The sequence below is a fragment of the Solanum tuberosum genome, unplaced genomic scaffold, assembly GCF_000226075.1.
Source record: "Solanum tuberosum cultivar DM 1-3 516 R44 unplaced genomic scaffold, SolTub_3.0 scf00091, whole genome shotgun sequence".
Taxonomy (NCBI): domain Eukaryota; kingdom Viridiplantae; phylum Streptophyta; class Magnoliopsida; order Solanales; family Solanaceae; genus Solanum; species Solanum tuberosum.
In genome coordinates, this window is record NW_006239016.1 from 24,858 (window position 1) to 34,967 (window position 10,110).

Below are 10,110 nucleotides of genomic sequence, written 5' to 3' on the forward strand. Positions count from 1 at the left end.
CCTCAACACCCCATCCCAAAAAAAATTAACAAAATTTTAAATTTTTTCCAATAATTTCTTTTTTAAAAAAAAATTAAAAATTTGCCAACCCACTCCCTACTAGCCCCTACCCCCTATCCCAAAAAAAAAATGTAAAAAGAAGTTTCATTTTTTTTATAGATTTTTTTTTTAAAAAAAAAAAAGACTTTCTTACTATCCCACTCTTTATCACTTTTTTTTTGTTTGTATGAATGCATATTTTTTACTTATTTTATCCATTTAATTATCCACTTTTAAATGGGTAATATAGGTATTACTCGTTTTTACCCATTTAAAAAGAATAAATATGAGCGAATACCCATATTAATTACCCATTCTGCCACCCGTAATCACAATGAAGAATGGCAATTAAGCCAAATGATAATAAAGATTGCAACTGACAAAAAGAAGTAAGGCACCAAAATGTGTAATTAGGCAGTTCTCGGAAACTGATGGATTTTTTGAATAATGATGGATCAGTAGAATAAACTTGGCCAGTTTACACATTAAGTGTCTATGGCAAGCCCCCTAGACCTCACTTGTCGGATCACACTGGGTATATTATTGTTGTGTCGATGGCGATCACAATTTATATCATTCAATTTGGAACAGAATAAGGACACCTATGTATGGACCTCTGCAAACTGGCAAGGCTAAACCTATCAATCTGCAATTTGGCCATTTTGGGATCAGCCCTTGGCCCAATGATACTGGTGCAGTTATGAGGATCTTATTGATGATGGATCCAAACGAATTCTGGATGAGGTATGTCAAATTTGATATCATACATTTTGGTTTTTTAACTGAATATTTTAAACCTTTTAGTCTACCATTTAAACCATTATACTTTCCGTGCTCGCTCTCAATGATCATTATACTACATAATTCAGTTTTGCTTAATGCACACATGAGTTGGAATTACAGGGGCGGATTGAGCAAGGCTCATCGGGTGTCACGTGACACTGCTTCATAATTTTGTTTTCTAACTAAACTTGTGGCACTAATGCACAGAGATGGAACTTGGAAGGCCCAGTAGATGAGGAGTGTGATGGTCTTGCCATTCATGGGATGAACACAAGTATAAAAGAAATACTCCTCAATCACTTGTTAAGTTTCAGACGACTTCCATTTTGCCGTTTAAAATATTGCTTCCTGAGTTCAAACTTCACCACGGTGTAACATCAAAACTAAACTAACCCATTCCATAAAAGAATTCTAGTGCTTATTCCATTTAAATGGAAACATGTCACTGTCTAGTCTTTCCGTTTCAAAAAGAATGATATAGTATATATGATTTAGCATAAACTTTAACAAAATAAACAACACGTTTCAATTTTGTGGTACTAAATTAAAGTTATGTCAAATGTATCAAAATTTCCTTTAATCTTGAAATTAAAATGATGTTTAAAAAAGGAAAGGATCATCCATTTTTAAACAGACTAAAAATGAAAGTAAATATTATTTTTGAAACGGCCAGAATAATTTAATTTTTTTTTGGAGAATTGTCATATGTATCACATTATTATTATTATTATTATGCAGCAACAAGCAACTTGCACCTGATAGTACGTGTTTCTAATTTGGCCATCAATTCATGCGCTCAGAAAATAAATTAAGTTTGATCTTATTTGAGTAGCGTGATATTTCTTGATAAGGACCTCATGAATCTTATTTACACATGGACCACCAAACTTTTAAAAGGACCACTATAGTACTATTAATTACTGCAGCTCCCCTTCATTTTTCTAAAGTTGTTAACAATATGTGGACGTAAAATGTCAAAAGGACAATAAAAAGATATTATAATGTCTCTTTGATACCTTTTGCATCGACTACTTTGTTACGTTGTCGATTTTAATAAGAGTGACCCCCACCCCCACCCCCTCCAAATTGAACATACACGCAGAAAAAATCAAAGGAATAACTCATGAAATTATGAGAAAAAAAGAAAAGAAAGAAAGGTACGTTTGTTGTAGTGGTACATGGAATTATTATTAATTGAGACATATTAGTGGAGCTAGCACTTGGTTCTTTCAAGATTGTACGTTTTTTTTTCTGAAATTCCGTGGGAAAAAAAAAGAAGAGAAAAGATTGAATTGAACTTTGTGATCTGCATTCTGTCACGTGGCATAACAAGTGATCTCAAAATGTGATTTTAAAATTTTGTAGGAGTATGAGACTCTTGATAAAAAGTCGAGAAAAGTGTTAAAAACACCTCTAAACTTGACAGGAATTTAGGAGTGTATTTTACTCATGTTGTAAAATCGGGGTGTATTTAAATTTAGTTAGTCAAATAAAATGATAGTTTTAAGACTGTCAAATAGTTTAAAAATAAAATTAATACTACGCATTGAATTTAAGGATATTTTCGCTGAAAGAAAAAGAAAAAAAAAAGACATTTGGAAAGTGAAAGAGAAGGAAATTGCATCTAATTTTAGATATATAGTTGAGTGAGTTAATTGAAAAGTGAAGTGAAAGTGATATACCAATGGAGGAAAGCAAATTACTAATAAATACATATCTGGCAACAAGTGGAATGAAAAAGACAGATTAAGAATCTAAAAGAAAAGTCTGAGACATTGACATGAATCGAATTCATTTACTTTTTTCGCTGAAAAGTTAACCATCATGTATATTTTATAGTTTGAGTTTTCTTAATGAAAATCTTGATTCCGACAGTTTAAACAAGGATGACGCGATAATTTACTAGAAAAAGATACAAGTAGGATTTGCCTAATTATCAAATAAAGCTTAATTCTCAAAAGAGGTAGAAAGTCGTGGAATTGTGACATAAAAGTATATATCGGTGGACGGTGTAAAGAAGTTAAACTAGTAACGAGAGATTTTATTTACATAGAATAGATTGATGGTGTAATTTTGTTCACAATATTAATATATTTTGTACTTGTTTACCTATCTTATTATTTTGAATAAATCTGAGAGTGTAACTTGATTTATTTTTTTTACATGAACAATGTATAGAAGTTAAGCTGTTCAGGAAGATAATTGTCCGTATTTAGGTCTTTAATTTTAGCCAAAGATTCTAAAAATCCATAAAGCTCAGGTCAAATTAAGAATAATCACAATTAGGGTAATAGTAGCATTTTTGGAAATGTAGCTCATTGGGCTCTTCCCCTGCCAAATAAGTTTTTATGACGTTAAAGGCGAGTGATCTTGAATTTTTAACTTTAACAGACGAGTGATCTTGAATTTTTAACTTTTAATTTTGTTTATCCGCAAAATTTCAAGTTTAATTACCTTTGGCCTTAAAAATTTGCCCATGTAACAAACCAAAGTCAAAAGTTTAAGATTACTAATTTTCAACTTCCTTTCAAGGTCTCTTTCTTGAGAAGTTTTTTCAAAATAGATTTTTCGCGAATGATGATATTGCGAGCCTCATATTTATATTAAATCAATTAAATTATTTAATTATAGTGAGTCGCAATAATTTGATATAAACACCCCGTGCAAGTAAGTTTGTTATCGTGATCATCTTTTTACGACATGTAATATGTATCGACTGTCTATTAGGCTTGCAATATTTTCTTATTGAACTGAATTTTCATGTGCAAATATTTCCATGAGATGCATAACCATTATTGAACTGAATTGGAACAACTGTTGGCTAGTTTTGCTTGCAATATTTGCTTTAAAAATGTATAGCGACAGGTATAATATAATTATATAGTTCAATATAATTAGCCGGCCGATAAGAGAGAAATTTAGAATATGTTTGATAAAGATCTAAGATTTATATGTCAATGCACTCCTCAAAAGTAAAATAAATAAATATACATGTATGACTTATTTTCATCCTCAACAACAAAAAAAAAAAATCAATTGGAAGAATATTCCATGATACAAGCAATTGACACTACAAACATCAATAGTTTTTCACGTCAATAATGTACATTAACAAAGTCTTTATTGTCATTAGATTCACTGTCGCTTTAAATTTTAGAGACATTTACAAAAGGTGTTAAACACCTCTAGAAAAGCATATTTAGCGATAATTAAGCTATTACCATCAATTAATTGCTTCTAAAAGTTTGTTTCTCTTCTTCTTCTTCTTAAAAGACCAAGTAAGTTGGAAACGCAAAACTTAATTATGTGCTCGATCCTTTCAGTTTAAATAGTCAATATTCACTGTTTATTTTTAGCAGCACAATTACATATATTATACATTCGCCCGTATTTTTAGTTAAAGCAATTGGGTGGACGGCTACTTAGGTCAGTTCTTTAAATTTAAAAAAGAAATGCCAATAGCTTTTCTAACCAGCAAAAACTTTGGGTTATACTAACTTATAAGTAGTGTCCATCCAAATTCCAATAACGCCTTGAGCTCTTTTCCTCCTTATATAAAGACATGAATTTAATCAGATTAAGATATTAACATTTAACAATCACCTATCCTCATGGACGGATCCAATATATTTGAAAATTTATCAAATATTTAATTGTAAATCCAATTAATATTACAAACTAATTTAAGATTATCATAGAAATTCATAAACTTCAAATCTCGAATCTGCTCTGTTGATCTCCTTCATGAGTACCTGCTGAGAGAATAACCAAAGATATATGCACTTCTTTTTTTAAAATGATATTTAATTTGAAACTCATTATAATCAGTCTTATGCCTAATTATTATTATTTTATATTAAAAAAAAGGATAAAATTAAGAGAGTCTAAATTCAGTAGCTCTAACTTGAAAAAACAGATTAACAACAATGAAATTCAGCTACAAGAACATGAAAAAGTACAAAAAAAGAAAAGATTCATACGAATAAAGAACTAATTAGAAGTATATATACTTACAAGTTCCTGATCTAAGAAATAAATAAATCATTTCTTGATTCGTGCCGTTCTTGACAAGAATCATACTAATCTTTTCTGTATCGTTTTTTGTTGCAATAGTCATTTATTGCTGATGCAGCATCATCAAGATTCTCATGAATTTCAAATAGCTAGCCATTAATTTCATCAATTATATAACAAATTTGCAACTTTTCATGTGAATCTTGATTATGCTACATACGCAAACAACGACTGTAAGAAAACTATTTTTTTTATCTATATTTGTATATATTTTGTGATTATATATGCCACATATATATAGGAGGAGACTAAATGTGTGGCTCTATTCCTATGCTATGAGGGTATCAAACAATTAGAATCTACTTACTGCTGTTTTCGTAATTTTCAGAAAACAAAAACAAACTCTATTTAATTTGTTTAGAAAGAGAAATATTTTTCTCTGTCTCATATTAGTTGTCTATTTTCCTCTTACACACAAGAAATCATTTAAAAAAAAAGAAGGATAATTTTACTAATTTACCGAAACTTTTTTTCTAACTTTACAAACTTATTTACGCTTTTAAAAAAAATAATAATTAATCTTATCTTAATTTTATATATTGACAAGTAATTTGAGATAGCTATTTATAATAATGTAGACAATTAATATGAAACGGATGAATTAGAACGTATACATCTAAAAGTAATGAATAAGGTAAAAAAATATAGCCAGCATAAAATATATACACTTCCTTTGTTTCATAGTACTTGGTCTATGTTGAAGTAACACGCGTACCTCCTAAAAAAATAATTAGATGTGTATTTTATTAAATTAATATTATTAATGATATTAACTTTGAATATTATTATTTCATATAACTATTTAATATTAAAGATAATATTTAAAAAAAATCCTCTTAATTTATTGAAATAAACAAGTAAAATGAAACAGTATTTGATATGATATGAAAGGATCAAATGAAGACTACTAATTCCTTTTTCATGGTATTTGGACTAGACATTGTTTAATTCACAGATTACGACATCTCTTGACCCCATTCCCTTTTTACAACAATTAGCTACATAAATTATTAATAAAAACAATTAATCTATAAAATACATAATTGAAGTTGAAATAAAGAAAACATACTTCAATTTTCAATAATCAATAATTTAAGAAAAAGGAATATAAAGTTCAAGATGACGCAATGTCTGTTGAGTTTCTCTGTTTTTTTCTGAGGTTATGGCCTTTTGCACAAAACTTAAATTTACAGTTAATAAGAATAAATGATGTACATTCTTTTGATATACGGATTTTTTTTAAAAAAAAAAAGTAGGATAAACAATTAAAATGGAAAGGGTAGTTACCAAAAAATATACTATTTTAAAAATAGGATTTCATTGATAACTTTTTTTTCCGAATTATTTTTAAGACCTAATATTATACATCAATTAATAAAAATAATGTGATAAAGTAACTATATAAATTATTATTTTCTTAATATGAGTGTGTCAAATCTAAATATGATAAATAAAAATAAACAGAGAAAGTGATATGTAAATGTATTTGTATAAAAGTATCTCTTACTTACCTTGACAACTAATATATATTCTACCTCATTAAATTATTTACCTACATTAAATTGATAAAATTGAGTGTAGGTGTTTGTGCTAGTAAGTTTTTATCGTTTAAAATATCTTTATATTTTGGAGATTTATGTTATTTTTGCTTACTGTATTTTTTTTGTTGTTTGCTTTTTCCTCAATTTTTTATTTTTTTTATTATTTGAACTTACAATTTTAAAAGTAAAATTGAACCATACTTATTATTGGAGCAACTTCCTCGGGTGGATTTGCTCAGTGTTAGTTATCTTTAGAACAGCTTGGCCTAAATGGCGGCCCCATGTCCGTACAGTCTGAGCTTTCATTTCGTGGACCTCAGACCCCTTTCTTAAATTTATGGAAAAATTAATAAAAGAAAAAAAAACATCTACTCTTATAGGTCAAGCATTTGTCAAACTGAATATAAAGCCCACCCCTCTTTAACTAGCATGCATTGGCGACGTACGTCCAGACTCGAGAGTCTACCAAAAATAATATTTATGTTCTATAAAAAATAAAATAAATTTTGTATATTCTTTAACTTTTTAGATTCACCTATAAATTAGGGAAAATTGTATAAAATAATAAACTATTAGAGTAATTCAAATTAAATGTTATAACTATAGTTTCATTTTATTGTAGTCTGTAGCAAACACTTGTTATTCGCCTCTCTCACTTTATACAAACACAAATGTATAAATTGCGTTTGTATTTGTATAAAGCGAGAGAAAATTGTATATACAAATACAAATACATATATTTTCATTCTATACACTTATAATTATATAATTGCAGATCTTCCCCTACCAGTTGTCTTTTTTCTTTCTTTCTTTCTCGTTTTATACAAATTACAATTTATAATTTGTGTTGTATAAAGCGAGAGAAAGAGAGATTTGATATACAAATGTTTTATTTCGATTCAATTGTATACAAATTCAAATTTTATGCTGATATACAAGCACAATCATTGATACATATACATAGTAGTTATATATATACAATTATCTAACCGATATACACATACAATCGTTGCGCTTTTATACAAACGAATGTCTGTCTGCGATTTATACAAATCTGATGCTCCATAGCAAACATAAAATTTGTTATGGAGCGCAATTATGTAAACTATAGTTATAACATACAAATATGATTTTTATGTTTGCTAAACCTAAAATTTACTATATAAAATATTATTGTTCTTGTTGCATTGTCAATGTATAAAATTTGTATATTATTTTAAAGATGGATCTTGGGCCTAACTCAACCTCAAAAGCTAGCTTATGAAGGGAGAATTGTCCAAGTCAATATAATAAGACCAAATTCTCACCCCTTTTCGGATGTGGAAATTCTTAACAATTATTAATAAATTTTAGTTTATACTATTAGAGCATATTTGTTTGTCGTATTTGTTAAAAATAAAATAAAATTTGATGGCCGGTGCGAATAAAATATCGACACGATAAAGTGAATATTTGTAGTAGTTGGTAAGAAAAAGGAGTTCACCATTGATTTGGCGGAAATAATTTGGTGAGGGCCAAAGATAAAGTAGTCTCTATCAATATGATTTAGTAGGGAATAGAGTTCACGTGGGATGCACGTGAAGAACATTAGGTTCTATGGCCCAAACCCTAATTTTTGCATTGGAATAATATCATACACACATCCCCATTGGGACAGTGTGGGTAACGAGTACTTGCAACGTAAGTATATATACACCATAACTTATAAGTTTTGATTTATTATTTTCCTTTTTCCACAACATACAATCACGTGCTATTTCATAATGATTTTTATCAGATGAAATGAAAAGGGATAAGGGTCTGAAAAATATCCAATTTTGGTCGAATTTGTTATTGCGATACTAAACTTTCATGAGGACCTATTACCCTCCCTAGACTATTTAATACCGTATTTTTACCCCCTGAACTATTTTAATAGTGTATTTTAAAGGTATATATGTGCCCCACGTGGACACATTACTATTTATAATTTTTGCATTATTTTTTATGTCCACGTGGGCAAATATATATGTTTAAAATACGGTATTAAATAGTCTAGGGAGGTAATAGGTCCTTATGAAAAGTTTAGTATCGCAACAGTAAATTCGACCAAAGTTGGAATATTTTTCAGACCCTTATTGAATTCATGTAGAAAGGAAAGTGATTTTCAATTTCTTAATCGGAAATATATGTGGTGATCATGAAAGAAAGATTAAGTAAAATGGAAATAATTGGATGGTAGATTCTATTATTATTACATATTTTAGACCTTAGTGTTGGGTTAAGAAAGTGATTAGGGTATCGTGCGGAAGCTTATAATTGCAAATCATAAGATGATAAATTAGACGACACATAAAACTATACTAAAAGACATAATATTATTATATGATATGACCAATTGGTCTACATAATTAAAAAACTAATAAAAAACATAAAAATTGTAGAGAGAAAATCTCTCCATAAATAAAACTCTCTAAAAAACGGTATTGTGAATTCTATTGTGTTATGTTATGAGAATAGGGATCTTTAATTTATAGATCTCCAAATTTTTCCTCTAAGAAAAGAATAAACCAAATATGGAAGAAAATTATATTTTCCTTTCAGAAAAAGTTCAAGCATTTATGGTAATACTTTGACTTTTCTTTAAGGAAAAAAATAAACTTCAAATAAGAAAAGAAAATCATAGCAAAATCCTAACATTTAGCTCAATGAAAAATATATTTTACCATTGAAATATGAAAGAACTAAAATTTTAGATCAGACATGCGATTTTATGTATGAATGACTAGTAATTATTGTGAGGTCCAGTTCCTGACTCGAGGGGACACCAAAGATATTTGCCCTTTCATCCCTTTGAGAGATAAAAAAGGAGGCCAGAGCTTTTGATTTTTATTTTTTTTAATGTTATGAAAGATTTGAATAATAAAAATAAATTATTTGTGTCAAATCAAATTAATCGAGTTATATAAAAATGAGGTTAAAATCTACTGATACGTACATTAGAATTTAGAACACCTCGACTACATACATTATTGCACATCCATTTAACACTTATCAGAATAATAAATAGTGTGATCACCTCTTAAATTATCATAAAAACTTATCTCACTCCATCCTCTTATATTAGGGGGAAATAAAAGGAAAAAACTAATTAATATTTTCAATTGTACGTAGTAGGTGCGCTGCGGAAAAGGATTATTTTAAAGTTGTCGGCTGGAGAAGAAGTTGGAGAATGGAGTCGGCCAAGCCACGTGAATAGAGGGAACCGAGCGCCGACGTCCATTTTGTCGCTAGTCAGCCAGGCGATATATAGCAAACTACCAAGATTTAGGATGTGTTTGGTACGAAGGAAATTTTTTCCAATTTTCTCATTTTTGATTGGATTAAATGTTTTCCAAATTAACTCCTTTTCCTCAAATTTAAGGAAAATGACTTCCCTTCAAAACTTAAGGAAAACATTTTCCAAAACTCTCTTCCAACTTCAAATTACAATTATTTTTTTGTTGAAAAAATCAATTTATTTTGTTCCTACCCTCAAATCAACCCCCCAAAATAAATAAATTAAAGCTTGTTTTTAAATTCAATATTTTTACCCCACCCTCACCCTAACCCTCCACCCCATCCAAAAAAATATTGAAAATTGTTTTTAAAAGATATTCTAATTTCTAATTTTTATTTTTTTACCCCACACCCA

At 28.9% G+C, this 10,110-nt stretch overlaps 1 non-coding gene across 1 annotated transcript; it reads right to left on the bottom strand.

Moving 5' to 3' along the window:
- Window positions 1-4,948: 4,948 nt before the first annotated feature.
- MIR172A (microRNA MIR172a) lies at window positions 4,949-5,052 on the bottom strand. The gene has a single exon (NR_127257.1). It is a non-coding gene; the product is annotated as a microRNA MIR172a (primary transcript).
- Between the last annotated feature and the right edge of the window lie 5,058 nt (window positions 5,053-10,110).